The sequence below is a fragment of the Eschrichtius robustus genome, chromosome 10 (assembly GCF_028021215.1).
Source record: "Eschrichtius robustus isolate mEscRob2 chromosome 10, mEscRob2.pri, whole genome shotgun sequence".
NCBI classification, from domain to species: Eukaryota; Metazoa; Chordata; class Mammalia; order Artiodactyla; family Eschrichtiidae; genus Eschrichtius; species Eschrichtius robustus.
This window is the reverse complement of record NC_090833.1, coordinates 95,162,141-95,182,270: the sequence shown is the minus strand read 5'-3', so window position 1 is coordinate 95,182,270 and position 20,130 is coordinate 95,162,141. Positions and strand designations below refer to the sequence as shown.

Here is a 20,130-nt window from a genome sequence, read left to right as displayed (position 1 = left end):
TAGAGACAAATGACAATGAAAACACGATGATCCAAAACCTATGGGATGCAGCAAAAGCAGTTCTAAGAGGGAAGTCTATAGCTACACAAGCCTACCTCAAGAAACAAGAAAAATCTTAAATAAACAACCTAACCTTACATGTAAAGGAACTAGAGAAAGAAGAATAAACAAAACCCGAAGTTAGTAGAAGGAAAGAAATCATAAACATCAGAGCAGAAATAAATGAAAAAGAAACAAAGAAAACAATAGCAAAGATCAATAAAACTAAAAGTTGGTTCTTTGAGAAGATAAACAAAATTGATAAACCATTAGCCAGACTCATCAAGAAAAAGAGGGAGAGGACTCAAATCAATTAAATTAGAAATGAAAAAGGAGAAGTTACAACAGACACCACAGAAATACAAAGCATCCTAAGAGACGACTACAAGCAACTCTATGCCAATAAAATGGACAACCTGGAAGAAATCGACAAATTCTTAGAAAGGTATAACCTTCCAAGACTGAACCAGGAAGAAAGAGAAAATATGAACAGACCAATCACAAGTAATGAAATTGAAACTGTGATTAAAAATCTTCCAACAAACAAAAGCCAAGGACCAGATGGCTTCACAGGTGAATTCTATCAAACATTTAGAGAAGAGCTAACACCCATCCTTCTCAGACTCTTCCAAAAAAATTGCAGAGGAAGGAACATTCCCAAACTCATCCTATGAGGCCACCATCACCCTGATACCAAAATGAGACAAAGACACTACAAAAAAAGAAAATTACAGACCAATATCACTGACGAATATAGATGCAAAAATCCTCAACAAAATACTAGCAAGCAGAATCCAACAACACATTAAAAGGATCATACACCATGATCAAGTGGGATTTATCCCAGGGATGCAAGGATACTTCAATATATGCAAATCAATCAATGTGATACAGCATATTAACCAATTGAAGAAGAAAAACCATATGATCATCTCAATAGATTCAGAAAAAGCTTTCGACAAAATTCAACACCCATTTATGATAAAAACTCTCCAGAAAGTGGGCATAGAGGGAACCTACCTCAACATAATAAAGGCCATATACAACAAACCCACAGCAAACATCATTCTCAATGGTGAAAAACTGAAAGCATTTCCTCTAAGATCAGGAACAAGACAAGGATGCCCACTCTCACCACTATTATTCAACATAGTTTAGGAAGTCCTAGCCACGGCAATCAGAGAAGAAAAAGAAATAAAAGGAATACAAATTGGAAAAGAAGAAGTAAAACTGTCACTGTTTGCAGATGACATGATACTCTACATAGAGAATCCTAAAGATGCCACCAGAAAACTACTAGAGCTAATCAATGAATTTGGTAAAGTTTCAGGATACAAAATTAATGCACAGACATCTCTTGCATTCCTATACACTAATGATGAAAAATCTGAAGGAGAAATTAAGGAAACACTCCCATTTGCCATTGCAACAAAAAGAATAAAATACCTAGGAATAAACCTACCTAGGGAGACAAAAGACCTGTATGCAGAAAACTATAAGACACTGTTGAAAGAAATTAAAGATGATACCAACAGATGGAGAGATATACCATGGTCTTGGATTGGAAGAATCAATACTGTGCAAATAACTATACTACCAAAAGCAATCTACAGATTCAATGCAATCCCTATCAAATTACCAACGGCATTTTTTACGGAACTAGAACAAATCATCTTAAAATTTGTATGGAGACACAAAAGACCCCAAATAGCCAAAGCAGTCTTGAAGGAAGAAAATGGAGCTGGAGGAATCAGACTCCCTGACTTCAGACTATACTACAAAGCTACAGTCATCAAGACAATATGGCACTGGCACAAAAACAGAAATATAGATCAATGGAACAGGACAGAGAGCGCAGAGATAAACTCACGCACTTATTGTCAACTAATCTATGAAAAAGGAGGCAAGGATATACAATGGAGAAAATATAGTCTCTTCAATAAGTGGTGCTGGGGAAACTGGACAGCTACATGTAAAAGAATGAAATTAGAACACTCCCTAACACCATACAGAAAAATAAACTCAAAATGGATTAAAGACCTAAATGTAAGACTGGACACTATAAAACTCTTAGAGGAAAACATAGGAAGAACACTCTTTGACATAAATCACAGCAAGATATTTTTTGATCCACCTCCTAGAGTAATGGAAATAAAAACAAAAATAAACAAATGGGACCTGATGAAACTTAAAAGCGTTTGCAAAGCAAAAGAAACTACAAACAAGACAAAAAGACAACCCTCAGAATGGGAGAAAATATTTGCAAATCAATCAACGGACAAAGGATTAATCTCCAAAACATATAAACAGCTCATGCAGCTCGATATTTAAAAAAACAAATAACCCAATCCAAAAATGGGCAGAAGACCTAAATAGACATTTCTCCAAGGAAGACATACAGATGGCCAAGAAGCACATGAAAAGCTGCTCAACATCACTTCTTATTAGAGAAATGCAAATCAAAACTCCAGTGAGGTATCACCTCACACCAGTCAGAATGGGCATCATCAGAAAATCTACAAACAACAAATGCTGGAGAGGGTGTGGAGAAAAGGGAACCCTCCTGCACTGTTGGTGGGAATGTAAATTGATACAGCCACTACGGAGAACAGTATGGAGGTTCCTTAAAAAACTAAAAATAGAATTACCATATGACCCAGCAATCCCACTACTTGGCATATACCCAGAGAAAACCATAATTCAAAAAGACACATGCACCCCAATGTTCATTGCAGCACTATTTACGATAGCCAGGTCATGGAAGCAACCTAAATGCCCATCGACAGACGAATGGATAAAGAAGATGTGGTACATATATACAATGGAATATTACTCAGCCATAAAAAGGAACGAAACTGAGTCATTTGTAGAGACGTGGATGGATCTAGAGACTGTCATACAGAGTGAAGTAAGTCAGAAAGAGAAAAACAAATATCGTATATTAACACATATATGTGGAACCTAGAAAAATGGTACAGATGAACGAGTTTGCAGGGCAGAAATTGAGACACAGATGTAGAGAACAAACGTATGGACACCAAGGGGGGAAAGCGGCGGGGGTGGTGGTGGTGGTGGTGGTATGAATTGGGAGACTGGGATTGACATATATACACTAATATGTTTAAAATGGATAACTACTAAGAACCTGCTGTATAAAAAAATAAATAAAATTCAAAAAATAAAAAAAAGGCATGAAGGAATACAACTGCATGGAATAGAATATATTCCCATGTGACTGTAAGACAGAGTCCAATCAGAGTGAAGAGTAAAGGATAATTCTGAAAAGGTGTGTTGGGGGGGGGGGCAATTCAGAATTGATGATAATCATCACCACAATTCACTTTTCCCTGAGCACTCACTGTGCGCCAGGCACCCTAACCACTTCAGAAGCACAGGCACATTTCCACCTCACAACAACCCTGACATTGCTATCAACCCCATTTTACAGATAAGAAAAAGGGAGGCACACAGAACAGAGGCAATATCCAAGGTCACAGAGTCAATAGGTGGTGGAGCCTAAGAGTCCAACTTCAGAGCCCAAAGGGAGGTTCCTTTTTTAACAGACAAACTAGAACATGGGGAAAGACAAATTATGCTGAGCTAACACAAAGGTGAGGGGAGAGGAGAAAGGGAAGAAGAATTGACAGGATTTAACAGCTCATCAGATTAGTGGGAAAATCTGTAAAACACAAGGAGGCAAGAAGAACGCTGAGGTCAAGGAGTAAGTGCCCAGAGGTGGACTCCTGCTATTAACAAAGATCAGCAAAGCAAGAGTGGGTATAAAGAAAGGGGAAGGGGGGAATCAGAAGACAGAATTCCAAATATTTCCCTGTTCATGCCTCTTAACTGGGTTAAGAGAGTAGGATGTAAACTGTAGCAAGGCATTTTGAGACAAATGGGGTAACTGAACACGGGCTGAATATTAGATGACATTAAGGAATTATGGTTAATTTTGTTGGGTGCGCCATTTGGTATAAAGGTTGTTTTCTTTAAAGTCCTTATTCAAAAACGATGCACACTGAAGTATTCACAGGTAAAATACCTGGGATTTGCTGTAAAATACTACAACAGAGAAAACTAAAAGAAAGAGAAGAGCAGAATGTTAACAACTGCTGAAGCTGAGTGAGGGGTACAAAGATGCTCTTTCAGTATTCTCACTACTTTTGGCTGCATTTGTAAAATTTTCATAATAAATTTTAAATGTAATAACTCCATCTCCTTCTATACCCCCAAAAAAGGAAAGGAGAAAAATCTTTATGGGGGTGGGGGTAGGGGTGGGTGGTATGCGGACTTCAAACACTGGTCTGATTCCAGCCTTCTGCTGGTGTCATTAATGTCACCATTAGTGTTAGGGGCTGAGACCAATGATCAGGAGAAAATGAACATATATTTTATCTTTATCAGCATTAGATGTATGAGACAAACGTGAAAAATAGAGCAGCTCCTTTTAAATTTTCATTAAAATTTTGAAAGTTAAAGAAGATCAGCTAGCTCCAAAGTAAAAGTTACTTAATCCTCTACTACACCATTTCGCTCTCTAGAAAATGAGAATTCAACTACCTAATGTGCAAGGTGACTGAGAAAATAAAATATGGCAGTGAATAGAAAGCACACTGCCAACACAGGACTACCGCTAACTAAACAGTACTTTTCACCATAGTTGTTTTGGCAGCACTCTAAGGCCCTGAGAATACAACAGTGTGAATGTATATGGAGAGAAACAATGCAGGACAATGCAGGAGCAACTCCCGAGAAGATGGAAAGCCCTGAATGAGGGCACAGGAATGTGCCCCTTCAAGAACAAGCCTGGCTTCCTGGGAAACCACCTGCAGCTGTGCCCCAAAGGGATTATGACTTTGGCATAAGATATCAAGGACACACCCTCCATTATGACTAAAGACAAGAACACAACAAGGAAGTGGTACCCATCTCAGGCAGGGCTGCCAGGCCCCTAGGAGTTCTCTCCTCCCTAACGGGCAGTCCCCTCTGGATGTGAGGGAGCAGAGTGCTCCAGGGCAAACCTGGTACAACAGAAGTGGTTCTGGCCTCAGGATTCTCTCCCAGCACAGATAGCGGGCTGGAAACCCCCATGCGTGCAGCTGGGGAGCACTTCACTAAAGTAAGGTATCAGAACCAGGTATGGAAGGGAAGGACAATACGAGGGACAGAATTGGGGTATGGGTTTTAGAATAAGCCTTCTCTCAAGTCATGCTGATATCCAGCATGACATTAATCTTCTATGTGCCTATGGGGGTTATTGAACGTTATTGAAATGAACGTCATATTAGCATGTACCAGACACCCGTTTTACCCTTTCCACACTCCCAACAGCCCCAGGAGGTTCAGTACCTTGCTCAAAGTGACTATGAGAAAGAGGCAGACCTGGATTTGAACTCTCCCTATGGAGGGCGGGGCTCCCACAGCAGGCCTGGGATAGGCCCCGAGGGAAAGGCAATGCCCAAAGAGACGCACACTTGAGGTTGCAGATTTGCGGGAGAAAGGATAGGGCTCTCATTCATAAGTGGTGAATCTGCGCGATGAATCCAGGAGACCTCACGGCTACTTCTGTGTATATTTACAATGTTTTCATAATGCAAAATTTAAAATAAAACTTAAGTCTGGACGTCTTACCACCCACTCCTCTCTTCCCTGCCCCGTGGGCTGCACTCCACTTGCTCCACCCCACTCTCCTGGAAGAGCCCCAGCGCCGGAGGAGCCACACAACTTCTGGAGTCGCAGATCTGGGCACAAGGACGCCCCACGCAAACCCGGGGATGTCTGGCTCCCACCAGGCCCTTCCAACTCCCCCAGGAGCCTGCGGGCCCCGATGCCGCTGACCCAAGTCGTCCTCCCCACCCCAATCAAGGCAAGTCTGAGTGTTTGCCCCAGGCCAGTTCTTCCCCAAAATCCGGGACATCGGGGCCAAACGGCGCCTCCATCACCATGGTTGGCACCACCCAGCCGCGCTCCCCAGTTAAGACCCAGAAAGGATGCCCGAGCCGCGCTCCCCAATTAAGACACAGGAAATATGCCCGAGCTGCGCGCCCCAGCAGTGGAGACGTCTGCTCCGGGCGAGGGGTACTTATGTCCCCCAAATCACCTGCACCAGTCCAGACCCCTCCGGGACAGGACGCTGGCTCCCCAGCACCGCCGGACAGCGCGAGACCCGAGACCCCAGCCCACAACCCCTACTAGGCGGACTGCGTCCGACCCCGTCCGGAAAACAATCAAACCTCAAGGAACCCGCGGACAGGGCAAACCAACCCCGCCTGCCCTCGCCAACTTTTCCCAACCCTCTTTCCCCGGGAGTCAGCGGCCATAGGCTGGCTTGCTCACCACGAGCGTTAAAAGATGGTCACAATGTCCAGAAATACAACAGCGCGAAGCGGAAGTGCGATACCCACAATACCTCTGGGCGGGACTACAATGCCCAAAATGCCCCGGGGCGCGACGCAGCACTATCCAGAAGGCTCCGAAGCTCAAGACCGTGCTCGCCAGATCACTGGTGGGCGCGGGACTACATTACCCACAATGCGCCGGGGCGCGGGCACATTTCCCCACTGGACCCGGTTGTTCAGCTCCAGTACGCCTCCCCTCTGCTCCGTTGGAACCCGCGCTGAAGATCCGTAATTACAGCCACTTGGGCTCTGGGAGAAATTGTGGAAAATTAGATAAGTCTAGTAAAGTGACTTTCAGGTACATTAGAAGGGTGGTTCAGATGAGCACTAAAATCTTTCTTTTTTAACTTGTGGGGTCCTCTTAGTTTTTAGTCACCTGGATGTGTACTTGTCCTCCATACTGCAGATTCACCCTAGTGTTTTTATATTTAAATAACAGCGCGTAATGAATGAACTTCTAAAATATGCCAAAGGTCCTGGCATTTTTTCTTTTTTAAAGAGGATATATTCTGAAGTTTATTAAAAATAATAACAATAATTAGAAAAAATGAGGAAAAACTAAGCATGAAGACATTTAAAGCTACAATAACTAAAATTAAAATTATTTTACTAATACAAAAATCGCTGATTAGATGTAACAGACTAGGAAGCTTAGAAACATTTCGAAGTATTAATAAACAGGGCTTCCCTGGTGGTGCAGTGGTTAAGAATCTGTCTGCCAATGCAGGGGACACAAGTTCGAACCCTGGTCTGGGAAGATCCCACATGCCACAGAGCAACTAAGCCTGTGTGCCACAACTACTGAACCTGTGCTCTAGGGCCCATGTGCCACAACTACTGAGCCCACGTGCCACAGCTACTGAAGCCCGTGTGCCCAGAGCCCGTGCTCCGCAACAAGAGAAGCCACCACAATGAGAAGCCCGTGCACAGCAAAGAAGAGTATCTCCCGCTTGCCACAACTAGAGAAAGCCTGCGTGCAGCAACGAAGACCCAATGCAGCCAAAATAAATAAAATAAATTTATATAAAAAAGTATTAATAAACAGACATACTCTTTTTCTAGGAATTTGACGAAAGTGTTTTCAAATTACTTCCTATTTACTCAAAATGAAGTAATGAGAACCAGATTTAACCTCTTGCCTAAATCAACTTTAAAAAAAACAAAATATATGAAATGACAGGTTTGAAGACATTGGACATAAGACAATGAAGAGCAATGAACCCTGAGAAATAGGTAAGAAACCAGATGAGACTTTGAACATCACTGGATGGAGAGAAATTTCAGATCACAGGACAGAGAAGGGAAATCCAAGTAGAGGGTCCTCTTCCTCAAGTGTCAGTTGAGTGCCAACCAATGTGCACATGTGCAACCCCCAGGAAAGAAACTGAAAAAGATTAGAGAGAAATACCGTGAGCTCACATAGGGCCAGGAATAGTGCGTGTTCCTGCCAGACAGAGTGGAAACCTTCATAATTCACATGGTGTGGAGTAAAGAATTCTCACAAGAATTTTGCCTCAATGACAGGGGCAAAATTAGTCCTAAATGCCTGATTGAGAGAATCTTTATGTTAAATTTAGGGGAGAAGTATGTCAAATATGTTTCAGAAATCTTAAAAGTCACTTTCATTTTTACATGAATCGTGTATGCAGAAATATATATATTCTTACATAAAAAACTTTTGAAACTAGATTCAAGGTTTCCCATAAAATGAGCAGTAAATTTAATAAAATTCACTTAAAGTAACAGTTGCATATATTTCAACACCACAAAGTAATTCTAATATATATCTGGATGACTATATTGATGATATTTATCAGAAAATGGTGATAAATAATAAAACCCAGTTTGCTCTATTATTAGCATTTTAATATAAAACTATAATAATCAGTGTGACAGTAATGCAAGTCAGCTGAATGGAACTAAAGGGAAAGTCAATAAAATGGAAGGGAGAGAGGGAGGAAAATTGAGAAAGATGGAAAGCTTCAGTTTGGAAAGTTTGAGAAAAAATAGTTATTTGGGGAAATTAAGCTAGCTCACAAAACAAATATAAAAAGAGAAATCAGAGATCTAACATGAAATATAAATGATTTTGAAAACCATCTTGTGGTATGGAAAGCCTCTGCATGCACTACACTGAAGCAGAGACCATCAAGAAAAGAATGCCTCAAGACAACAGTGTCAGGACAAGTATGCTCATGCTCATTGGTGGACATCTCTCTCATCTGTCTGGGCTGAAATCCAGCTGAAGTGACTGAGTCTGCTATTGAGAGAGAAAAGGGACATTTCTGTAAACATTATTGGTGGCTTAAGCTTTGAAACCACAGAAGAAAGCTTGAGGAACTACTATGAGCCATGGGGAAAACTTACAGACTGCGGTAATGAGAGATCCTGCAAGCAAAACTCAAGAGTATTTGGTTTTGTAACTTTTTCATCCATAGCTAAGGTTGATGCTGCCATGGCTGCAAAATCTCATTCAATTGATGGAAGAGTGATTGAGCCAAAATATGCCATAGCCAGAGAGGAATCTGGAAAACCTGGCACTCATGTAACTGAAGAAGCTGTTTGTTGGTGGAACTAAAGATGATACCAAAGAACATCAGCTTAGAGATTACTGCAAGGACTATGGAAAAGTTGATGTCATTTGAGATAATTACTGATAGGCAGTGTGGAAAGAAAGGAGGCATTGGCAGTCTGGAAAGAAAAGAAGCATTGGGTTTATTACTTTTTTTTTTTGGCTGCACTGTGCGGCACATGGGATCCCTGATCAGGGATTGAACCCACATCCCCCGCTTTGAAAGGGCAGAGTCTTAACCACTTGACCACAAGGGAAGTTCTGGGTTTACTACTTTTGATAACCATGATCATGTGGATTAAACTGTACTGCAGCAATACCATACCATCAGTGGTCAGAAGTAAGAAAGGCTTTATCTAGACAAGAAACACAGGAAGTCCAAAGTTCTAGGAGTGACAGAGGAGACGTTGAGGGATTCGTGCAGAGGCAGTGAATTTGGGGACCAGGATCATGAGGCAAGTTTAGAGTAGGATCTAATGGATATGGAAGAGGATATGGATTTGGGGATAGCTATAATGGGTACGGAGGAAGATCTGGAGGTGGCAATTTTAGAAGTAGCACAGGTTATGAAGGAGGAAGATGAAGATATAATAGTGGAGGATCTGGATCTGGCAGCCGGAGGTGGGTAGTGGGGAGGCTACAGAGGTGATTATGACAACTATGCAGGAAAAAATTATGGAAGTGGAAATTAGAATGTTTTTAGAAATTATAATTAGCAACCTTATATCTATGGTCCAATGAAGAGTGGAAATTTTGGTGGCAGTAGGAACATAAGAGAAACTTACGGTGGAGCAAACTATGGTCCAAGAGGCAGTGGCACAGTAAGGGATATGAGGCAGGAACCAACACTGAACTTCTTCCCATTTGCCATGGGCTTTACTGTGTAACTTGGAGACGACAAGAGCCCAGAAGTAACAACAGGTTCAGGTTATCAAAATAAGAATGTTTAGAACACTTATTATCTCACACATGCATAAATATAGAATGATATGGTAGAAGACACTACAGCAGATATGGGGAGCTATTTGTGGATGGACTGGATTATTTAATAGCATTACCTTACTATGAAGGAAGGACTGTAAAAAAATGCCTTTGAGATAGTGTCTTTTTGTTTTTTCTTAAACATCTTTATTGGAGTATAATAGCTTTACAATGTTGGGTTAGTTCCTGCTGTATAAAAAAGTGAATAAGCTGTATGTATACATATATCCCCATATCCCCTCCCTCTTGCGCCTCCCTCCCACCCTCCCTATCCCATCCCTCTAGGTGGTAACAAAGCACTAAGCTGGTCTCCCTGTGCTATGCAGCTGCTTCCCACTAGCTACCTGTTTTATATTTGGTAGTGTATGTATGTCAGTGCTACTCTCTCACTTCGTCCCAACGTACCCTTCCCACCCTGTGTCCTCAAGTCCATTCTCTATGTCTGTGTTATTATTCTGGTTCTGGCCGTAAATTCATCAGAACCATTTTTTTTTCTGGATTCCATATATATGTGTTAGCATACAATATTTGTTTTTCTCTTTCTGGCTTACTTCACTCTGTATGACAGACTCTAGGTCCATCCACCTCTCACAAATAACTCAATTTCATTTCTTTTTTATAGCTAAGTAATATTCCATTGTGTATACGTGCCACATCTTCTTTATGCATTCATCTGTCGATGGACAGTTAGGTTGCTTCCATGTCCTGGCTATTGTAGATAGTGCTGCAATGAACATTGTGGTACATGTCTCTTTTTGAATTACAGTTTTCTCAGGGTATGTGCCCAGTAGTGGGATTGCTGGCTCATAGGGTAGTTCTATTTTTAGTTTTTTAAGGAACCTCCATACTGTTCTCCATAGTGGCTGTAACAATTTACATTCCCACCAACAGTGCAGGACAGTTCCCTTTTCTCCACACCCTCTCCAGCATTTATTGTTTGTAGATTTTTTGATGATGGGCATTCTGACCCATGTGAGGTGATACCTCATTGTGGTTTTGATTTGCATTTCTCTAATGATTAGTGATGTTGAGCATCCTTTCATGTGTTTGTTGGCAATCTGTATATCTTCTTTGGAGAAATGTCTATTTAGGTCTTCTGCCCATATTTGCATTGGGTTGTTTGTTTTTTTTTTATGTTGAGCTGCATGAGCTGCTTGTATATTTTGAAGATTAACCCTTTGTCAGTTGCTTCATTTGCAAATAATTTCTCCCATTCTGAGGGTTGTCTTTTTGTCTTATTTATGGTTTCCTTTGCTGTGCATAAGCTTTTAAGTTTCATTAGGTCCCATTTGTTTATTTTTGTTTTTATTTCCATTTCTCTAGGAGGTGGGCCAGAAAGGATCTTTCTGTGATTTATGTAAAAGAGTGTTCTGCCTATGTTTTCCTCCTAGAGTTTTATAGTGTCTGGCCTTACATTTAGTTCTTTAATCCACTTTGAGTTTATTTTTGTGTATGATGTTAGAGGGAATGTTCTAATTTCATTCTTTTACATGTAGCTGTCCCATTTTCCCAGCACCACTTATTGAAGAGGCTGTCTTTTCTCCATTGTATATTCTTGCCTCCTTTATCAAAGATAAGGTGACCATATGTGCGTGGGTTTATCTCTGGGCTTTCTATCCTGTCCCATTGATCTATATTTCTGTTTTTGTGCCAGTACCATACTGTCTTGATTACTGTAGCTTTGTAGTATAGTTTGAAGTCAGGAAGCCTGATTCTTCCAGCTCCATTTTTCTTTCTCCAGATTGCTTTGGCTATTCGGGGACTTTTGTGTTTCCATACAAATTGTAAAAAATTTTGTTCTAGTTCTGTGAAAAATGCCATTGGTAGTTGATAGGGATTGCATTGAATCTGTAGACTGCTTTGGGTAGTATAGTCATTTTCCAATATTGATTCTTCCAATCCAAGAACATGGTATATCTCTCCATCTGTTTGTATCGTCTGATTTCTTTCGTCAGAGTCTTACAGTTTTCTGCATACAAGTCTTTTGTCTCCTTAGCTAGGTTTATTCCTAGGTATTTTATTCTTTTTGTTGCAGTGGTAAATGGGAGTGTTTCCTTAATTTCTCTTTCAGATTTTTCATCGATAGTGTATAGGAATGCAAGAGATTTCAGTGCATTAATTTTGTATCCTGCTACATTACCAGATTCACTGATTAGCTCTGGTAGCTTTCTGGTAGCATCTTTAGGATACTCTATGTATAATATCATGTCATCTGCGAACAGTGACAGTTTTACTTTTTTCCGATTTGTATTCCTTTTATTTCTTTTTCTTCTCTGATTGCTGTGGCTAAAACTTGCAAAACTATGTTGAATAATGGTGGTGAGAGTGGGCAACCTTGTCTTGTTCCTGATCTTAGAGGAAATGGTTTCAGTTTTTCACCATTGACAATGATGTTGGCTGTGAGTTTGTCATATATGGCCTTTATTAATTTGAGGTAGGTTCCCTCTATGCCCACTTTCTGGAGAGTTTTTATCATAAATGGGTGTTGAATTTCGTCAAAAGCTTTTTCTGCATGTGTTGAAATTATCATATGTTTTTTCTTCTTCTATTTGTTAATATGGTGGATCACATTGATTGATTTGCATATATTGAAGAATCCTTGCATTCCTGGGATAAACCCCACTTGATCATGGTGTATGATCTTTTTAATGTGTTGTTAGATTTTGTTCACCAGTATTTTGTTGAGGATTTTTGCATCTATGGTCATCAGTGCTATTGTCCTGTGGTTTTCCTTTTTTGTGACATCTTTGTCTGGCTTTGATATCAGGGTGATGGCGGCTTTGTAGAATGAGTTTGGTAGTGTTCCTCCCTCTGCTATATTTTGGAAGAGTTTGAGAAGGATAGTTAGCTCTTCTCTAAACGTTTCATAGAATTCACCTGTGAAGCCATCTGGTCCTGGGCTTTTGTTTTTTGGAAGGTTTTTAATCACAGTCTCAATTTCAGTGCTTGTGATTGGTCTGTTCAAATTTTCTATTTCTGCCTGGTTCAGTCTTGGAAGGTTGTGCTTTTCTAAGAATTTGTCCATTTCTTCCAGGTTGCCCATTTTATTGGCATAGTGTTGCCCGTAGTAATCTCTCATGATCCTTTGTATTTCTGCAGTGTCAGTTGTTATTTCTCCTTTTCCATTTCTAATTCTGTAGATTTGAGTCTTCTCCCTTTTTTTTTCTTGATGAGTCTGGCTAATGGTTTATCAATTTTGTTTATCTTCTCAAAGAACCAGATTTTAGTTTTATTGATCTTTGCTATTGTTTCCTTCATTTCTTTTTCATTTGTTTCTGATCTGATCTTATGATTTCTTTCCTTCTGCTAACTCTGGGGTTTTTTTGTTCTTCTTGCTCTAATTGGTTTAGGTGGAAGGTTAGGTTTGTTTATTTGAGATATTTCTGGTTCTTGAGGTAGGACTGTATTGCTATAAACTTCCCTCTTAGAACTGCTTTTGCTGAATCCCATAGGTTTTGGGTTGTCGTGTTTTCATTGTCATTTATTTCTAGGTATTTTTTGACTTCCTCTTTGATTTCTTCACTGACCTCTTGGTTATTTAGTAACATATTGTTCAGCCTCTATGTGGTTGTATTTTTTTACAGTTTTTTTTTTCCTGTAATTGGTATCTAGTCTCATAGCATTGTGGTCAGAAATTTTCAATTTTCTTAAATTTACCAAGGCTTGACTTGTGACCCAAGATACAGTGTATCGTGGACAATGTTCCATGAGCACTTGAGAGGAAAGTGTATTCTGTTGTTTTGGGATGGAATGTCCTATAAATATCAGTTAAGTCCATCTGGTCTAATGTATCATTTAAAGCTTGTGTTTCCTTATTTATTTTCATTTTGGATGATCTGTCCATTGGTGAAAGTGGGGTGTTAAAGTCCCCTACTATGATTGTGTTACTGTCAATTTCCCCTTTTATGGCTGTTAGCATTTGCCTTATGTATTGAGGTGCTCCTATGTTGGGTGCGTATTTACAATTGTTATATCTTCTTCTTGGATTGATCCCGTGATCATTATGTAGTGTTCTTCTTTTTCTCTTGTTATAGTCCTTATTTTAAAGGCTACTTTGTCTGTTATGAGTATTGCTACTCCAGCTTTCTTTGGATTTCCATTTGCATGAATATCTTTTTCCATCCCCTCACTTTCAGTCTGTATGTGTCCCTAGGTCTGAAGTGGGTCTCTTGTAGACAGCATATATACAGGTCTTGTTTTTGTATCCATTCAGCCAGTCTGTGTCTTTTGATTGGCGCATTTAATCCATTTACATTTAAGGTAATTATCGATATGTATGTTCTATTACCATTTTCTTAATTGTTTTGGCTTTGTTTTTGTATGTCTTTTCCTTCTCTTGTGTTTCTTGCTTAGAGAAGTTCCTTTAGCATTTGTTGTAAAGCTGGTTTGGTGGTGTTGAATTTTCTTAACTTTTGCTTGTCTGTAAATATTTTAACTTCTCTATTGAATCTGAATGAGATCCTTGCTGGGTAGAGTAATCTTGGTTGTAGGTTTTTCCCTTTCATCACTTTAAATATGGCCTGCCACTCCCTTCTGGCTTGCAGTTTCTGCTGATAGGTCAGCTGTTAACCTTATGGGGATTCCCTTGTATGTTGTTTGTTGCTTTTCCCTTGCTGCTTTTAATATTTTTTCTTTGTGCTTAATTTTTGATAGTTTGATTAATATGTGTCTTGGCGTGTTTCTCCTTGGATTTATCCTGTATGGGACTCTCTGTGCTTCCTGGACTTGATTGACTATGTCCTTTCCCATATTAGGAAAGTTTTCAACTATAATCTCTTCAAATATTTCCTCAGTCCCTTTCTTTTTCTCTTCTTCTGGGACCCCTATAATTCAAATGCTGGTGCATTTAATGTTGTCCCAGACGTCTCTGAGGCTGTCCTCAATTCTTTTCATTCTTTTTTCTTTATTCTGCTCTGTGGCAGTTATTTTCACTATTTTACCTTCCAGGTCATTTATCCGTTCTTCTGCCTCAGTTATTCTGCTATTGATTCCTTCTAGAGAATTTTTAATTTCATTTATTCTGTTGTTCATCATTGTTTGTTTGCTCTTTACTTCTTCTACATCCTTGTTAAACATTTCTTGTATTTTCTCCATTCTACTTCCGAGATTTTGGATCATGTTTACTATCATTACTCTGAATCCTTTTTTAGGTAGACTGCTTATTTCCTCTTCATTTGTTTGGTCTGGTGGGTTTTTACCTTTCTCCTTCATCTGCTGCATATTTCTCTGTCTTCTCACTTTGTTTAACTTGCTGTGTTTGGTTCCCCTTTTCACAGGCTGTAAGTTTGTAGTTCCCTTTTTTTTTTTTTTTTTTTTTGGCGTCTACCCCAGTGAGTGAGGTTTGTTCAGTGGCTTGTTTAGGCTTCCTGGTGGAGGGGGCTGGTGCCTGTGCTCTGGTGGGTTGGGCTGAATGTTGTCCTTCTGGTGGTTAGGGCTGCATCCGGTGGTGTGTTTTGGGGTGTCTGTGAACTTAGTATGACTTCCAGCAGCCTCTCTGCTAATAGGTGAAGTTGTGTTCCTGTCTTGCTAGTTGTTTGGCATGGGGTATCCAGCACTGGAGCTTGCTGGCTGTTGGGTGGAGCTGGGTCTTACTGTTGAGATAGAGATCTCTGTAAAAGCTCTCACTGATTGATATTACTTGGGGCTAGGAGATCTCTGGTGGTCCAGTGTCCTGGACTCGGCTCTCCCACCTCAGAGGCTCCGCCCCGACACCTGGCCAGAGGACAAAGACCCTGCCAGCCACATGGCTCAGAAGAAAAGAAAGAAAGAAAAAACCGAACAGATATAATCCCAAACAAAATGGTAAAAGCAAACCTAAACAGACAAAAATCACACAAAGAAACACACACACACACACTCATAAAAAGAGAAAACAAACAAACAAACAAAAAAAACCCAGACAGAACCCTAGGACAAATGGTAAAAGCAAACCTAAACAGACAAAGTCACACAAAGAAACGTACACATACACACTCACAAAAAGAGAAAAAGGGAAAAATATAATAATAATAATAAATTTTTTAAATAAATAAATAAGGAAGAGAGCAACCAAACCAATAAACAAACCCGGCAGTGATAACAAGCACTAAAAACTAAACTAAGATAAACATAAAACCAAAAACAAATCAGATGCAGAAAGCAAACCCCAAGTCTACAGTTGCTCCCAAAGTCCACCGCCTCAATTTTGGGAACATTCGTTGTCTATTCAAGTATTGCACAGATGCAAGGTTTATCAAGTTGACTGTGGGGATTTAATCTGCTGCTCCTGAGGCTGCTGGGAGAAATTTCCCTTTCTCTTCTTTTTTGCACAGCTCCTGGGGTTCAGCTTTGGTTTTAGCCCTGCCTCTGAGTGTAAGCTGCCCTCAGGCATCTTTTCCCCACCCAGACAGGAGGGGGTTAAAGCAGCAGCTGATTGAGGCTCTCTTGCTCACTCAGGCCGGGGAGAGGGAGGGGTATGGTAGTCATAATTGGAATGCAGGGTGAGCCTGCAGTGGCAGAGGCTGGCATGACATTGCAACAGCCTGAGGTGCTCCGTATGTTTTCCCAGGGAAGTTGTCCCTGGATCATGCCCATCTCTGGAGTTCACCTAGGCAGTGCTCTGCCTTCTGTGGGCACACCGAACAGGAATCCCCTCTCCTCATGCACCCCAAAACAATAGTCTCTTGCCTCTCTGGCAGGTCCAGACTTTTTCCTGGACTCCCTCCTGTCTAGCCCCCTTCAGGCTATCTTCACACAGCCAATCCGGTCCTCTCCTTGGAATCTGACCTCTAAGGCGCAAGTCTCAGTTCCCAGCCCCCACCCACCCCAGCGGGTGAGCAGACAAGTGTCTCAGGTTGGTGAGTGCTGGTCAGCACCGATCCTCTGTGCGGGAATCTCTCTGCTTTGTCCTCTGCAGCCCAGTTGCTGCACTCTCCTCCGTGGCTCCGAATCATCGCCCCACCAGCCACCCCCCGTCCCCGCCAGTGAAGGGGCTCCATAGTGTGTGGAAACTTTTCCTCCTTCACAGCTCCCTCCCAGAGGTGCGGGTCCTATCCCTATTCTTTTATCTCTGTTTTTTTCTTTTTTCTCTTGTCCTACCCAGGTATGTGGGGATTTTCTTGCCTTTTGGGAAGTCTGAAGTCTTCTGCCAGCATTCAGTAGGTGTTCTGTAGGAGTTGTTCCACATGTAGATGTATTTTTGATGTATTTGTGGGGAGTAATGTAATCTCCACGTCTTATTCCTCCACCTTCTTGAAGGTGTCTCAGCACTCCTAAGATAGTTTCTTACTTTTTAGTTCTTTTTTTTTGCTGCATCAGGTCTTAGTTGTGGCACGCGGGCTTCTCTCCAGTTGTGGCATGAGGGTTTTCTCTCTCTAGTTGTGGTGTGCAGGCTCCAGAGCACGTAGGCTCTGTAGTTGTGGCATGCAGTCTCTGTAGATGTGGTGCATGGGCTTAGTTGCAGGATGTGGGATCTTAGTTCTCCAACAGGGATCAAACCCGCCTCCCCTGCATTGGAAGGTGGATTCTTTACCACTGGACCACTGGGGAAGTCCCTAATTGTTGTAAGAGTATAGAAACATTCCTTCATTGGTAGTGTTAAATGTGTAAATTTTAGGTTTCATGTGAAACCTTTTAAAACAATTTTCTGAAAATGTTGAAAAGCTACTAGCCAGGATCACGTTTTTCCTTTTTAAAAATTTAAGTGCATATGTAGAGTTAGGAAGCTATTGTACATTTATGATTTAATAAAATAAATGAAAAAATGCCTCTTGAATTCCAGCCAAAATAGAATTAGCCCCCTTCCTCCCAGGTTCTTCCTCTTACCACTAAAAAACTCTGGACATAACACAACAAAAAAGCATAGGCAGAATCTGAATGTGGAAGGAAGAAGGAAGACTGTGAATGGGCCATGGGATTTGAGGATCCATACAGTAGTGGATTCTCTATGTTTCTGCTGCCTCTTATATATACTGGACAGGGTGCTGAAGAAGCCTCCAACCAGGAACAGCCCAACAGGCATGGATTTAAAAAAACCCTCCAAGAGCAAGAAAATGTTGTTCTCCCTAGCCAAAAGACCAGGAAAAGAGTTGGTTACCATCAGATAACCTTTTCCACAATACTCACCCTACTCTACCCAAACACCAGTGAAAAAAACCTCATCCTGCTCCATAGTTTCATAGAGCCAAGCAGAGAGCTGATCTTCCACCTTATCATCCCCCACTCTGCAAGTAGCCCTCCAAGTCCAAATGGTGTCAGTAGGCTGATGGAGAGTTGATCTTCCAACTTCCACTATGTGGAAACACTCAATGCACCAATTCCCCCCACTTTCTTACCCTTACCCCTAGAGTAGTGTCAGTGGAGTCCTACAGCAATTTGAACCTCCTCCCCACCTGGCAGTAACAAAACTTAATGAGAAGATTCAATATGAGACTAGTCACACTACACTAATATCACCACCACCACCCCTCCACCCAATCAGCAAGGCCCACACCCATATCCAGCATCCAGACTGAACAAAGCAATGCAATTCTGACCCAGTGAGCATTCCACTCTCCCTCACGCCCCCCCACTGGTGTCAGCAGAGCCCAAGAGGGAGCTAAACCTCCACCCCCACCTGCCATCAATGAGATTGAACAGTCAGAATGAAGCACAGCTAGTAAGCAATTCACTCACCCTAACCTCCCATGAAGAGGACCCCTTGGGAACTGGAACCATCACCCTAGGTGGCATTATTAAGGCAGAACAAGGTGGTGCTGCAGAGGGTAGTCATCACTCTGCTTCAATCCTCTCCTGGTACCAAGGGGCCAAGTGGGAAGGTGAGTTTCCCTTACCCTGGGATTAATGAGGTAAAGTAAGGTGGTAGGTGGTGGGACTAACTAGCACTTTGCTTGCCCCCCTTTCTCCAGGTGTCAGTCGTGCCAGCCAAGAGCTGAGCTAACACTTTCACTCAGAGGCAATAAGTAGATATGAGTTGGTGACCCCCTTTGGCTAGAAAGGTGTCAGCAGGGAAAAGGGAGAGCTGAACTTTTACCTATCCGTTGCAATGGCACAATGTAAGTGCTCCATTTTTGCCAGGATAGTGTTTCTGGGGCCCAGTGGGAAGCTGAACAGCTACACTCAGCTGGTCCTCATTCTAAACCCCAACTCCTAAAAGAAAAAGAAGGTAGTATCCAGAGTCTCTAATCTAATATCAATTACCCAAAATGGCAAGATAACCAAACCCCAGAATGAATCAGATAATGGAATTTATGACAAGAATTTTAAAGCAGAGATTATAAAAATGCTTTAACAAGCAAGTACAAAGTCTTTTGAAAAAAAAGAAAAAATAGAAAATCTAAGTTATGAGGTAATTTATTTTTAAAAAGCAAATGAAAATTATATAACTGAAAAATATAATAACCAATACATGCACACACACACAAGAAAATGTTTGACTGAATGAGCTTGCTAGAGTCTTCATCTGCACCATCAGCTCTCCTGGGTCTTAAACCTGCTGGCCCCCACTGCAGATTTTGGACTTTCCAGCTTCCATAATTGCACGAGCCAATTTCTCATGATAAATCTCAATAGCTCTCCCTCCCTCTCTCCCTCTCCCTCTCCCTCTCCTCCCTTTCCATTTCCCTCTCCCTTTCCCCCTCTCTCGATAGATAGGTAGATAGATACATACATAGATAGATAGATTCCTCTCCTATTGATTCTGTTTCTCTGGAGAACCCTGACTAATACAGTATGGTATATGGATTATATCCCCATAAAGCTGTTATGAAATAAGTGATAGAACTGGTAGAGGTAAAAGAGGGTAGAATCAGTGAAATAGAGGGCAGATCAACAGAATTTACCCAATGTGAGCAATGGGAAGAAAATAGACTAAAGCAAAGAACAGTCTCAGGAAACTATAAGAAAACAAAAGAACTTTTTCATATTCATGTATTAAAATTCCCAAAGAGAGTCTGACTAGAAAGTATTTGAAGAAATTTCCAAGAATTTGACTATGTTCACATTATCTATTTTATGTTATTGATTTAGAGTTTGATTGAGTTGTAGTCAGAAAACTTACTCTGTATTTCAATTATTTTGAATTTGCTAGAATATTATCTACCTTGATATATTTCTGTGAGTACTTTTTTTAAGTACAGGAAGTCCCCTTCATATGACTGAGTT

The 20,130-nt window shown here is 41.0% G+C and overlaps 1 protein-coding gene and 1 pseudogene across 1 annotated transcript in view; one reads left to right on the top strand and one right to left on the bottom strand.

Moving 5' to 3' along the window:
• The window catches only part of ZNF169 (zinc finger protein 169), a 60,934-nt gene extending 54,481 nt beyond the window's left edge, over positions 1-6,453 (bottom strand). Inside the window, exon 1 of the mRNA XM_068553711.1 lies at positions 6,376-6,453. The gene's annotated coding sequence lies outside the window, so the exon portion shown is untranslated. The remainder of the gene's footprint in view (positions 1-6,375) is intronic.
• A 2,092-nt stretch (positions 6,454-8,545) lies between these two features.
• On the top strand, positions 8,546-9,896 carry LOC137770991 (heterogeneous nuclear ribonucleoproteins A2/B1 pseudogene; annotated as a pseudogene).
• Positions 9,897-20,130: the final 10,234 nt, after the last annotated feature.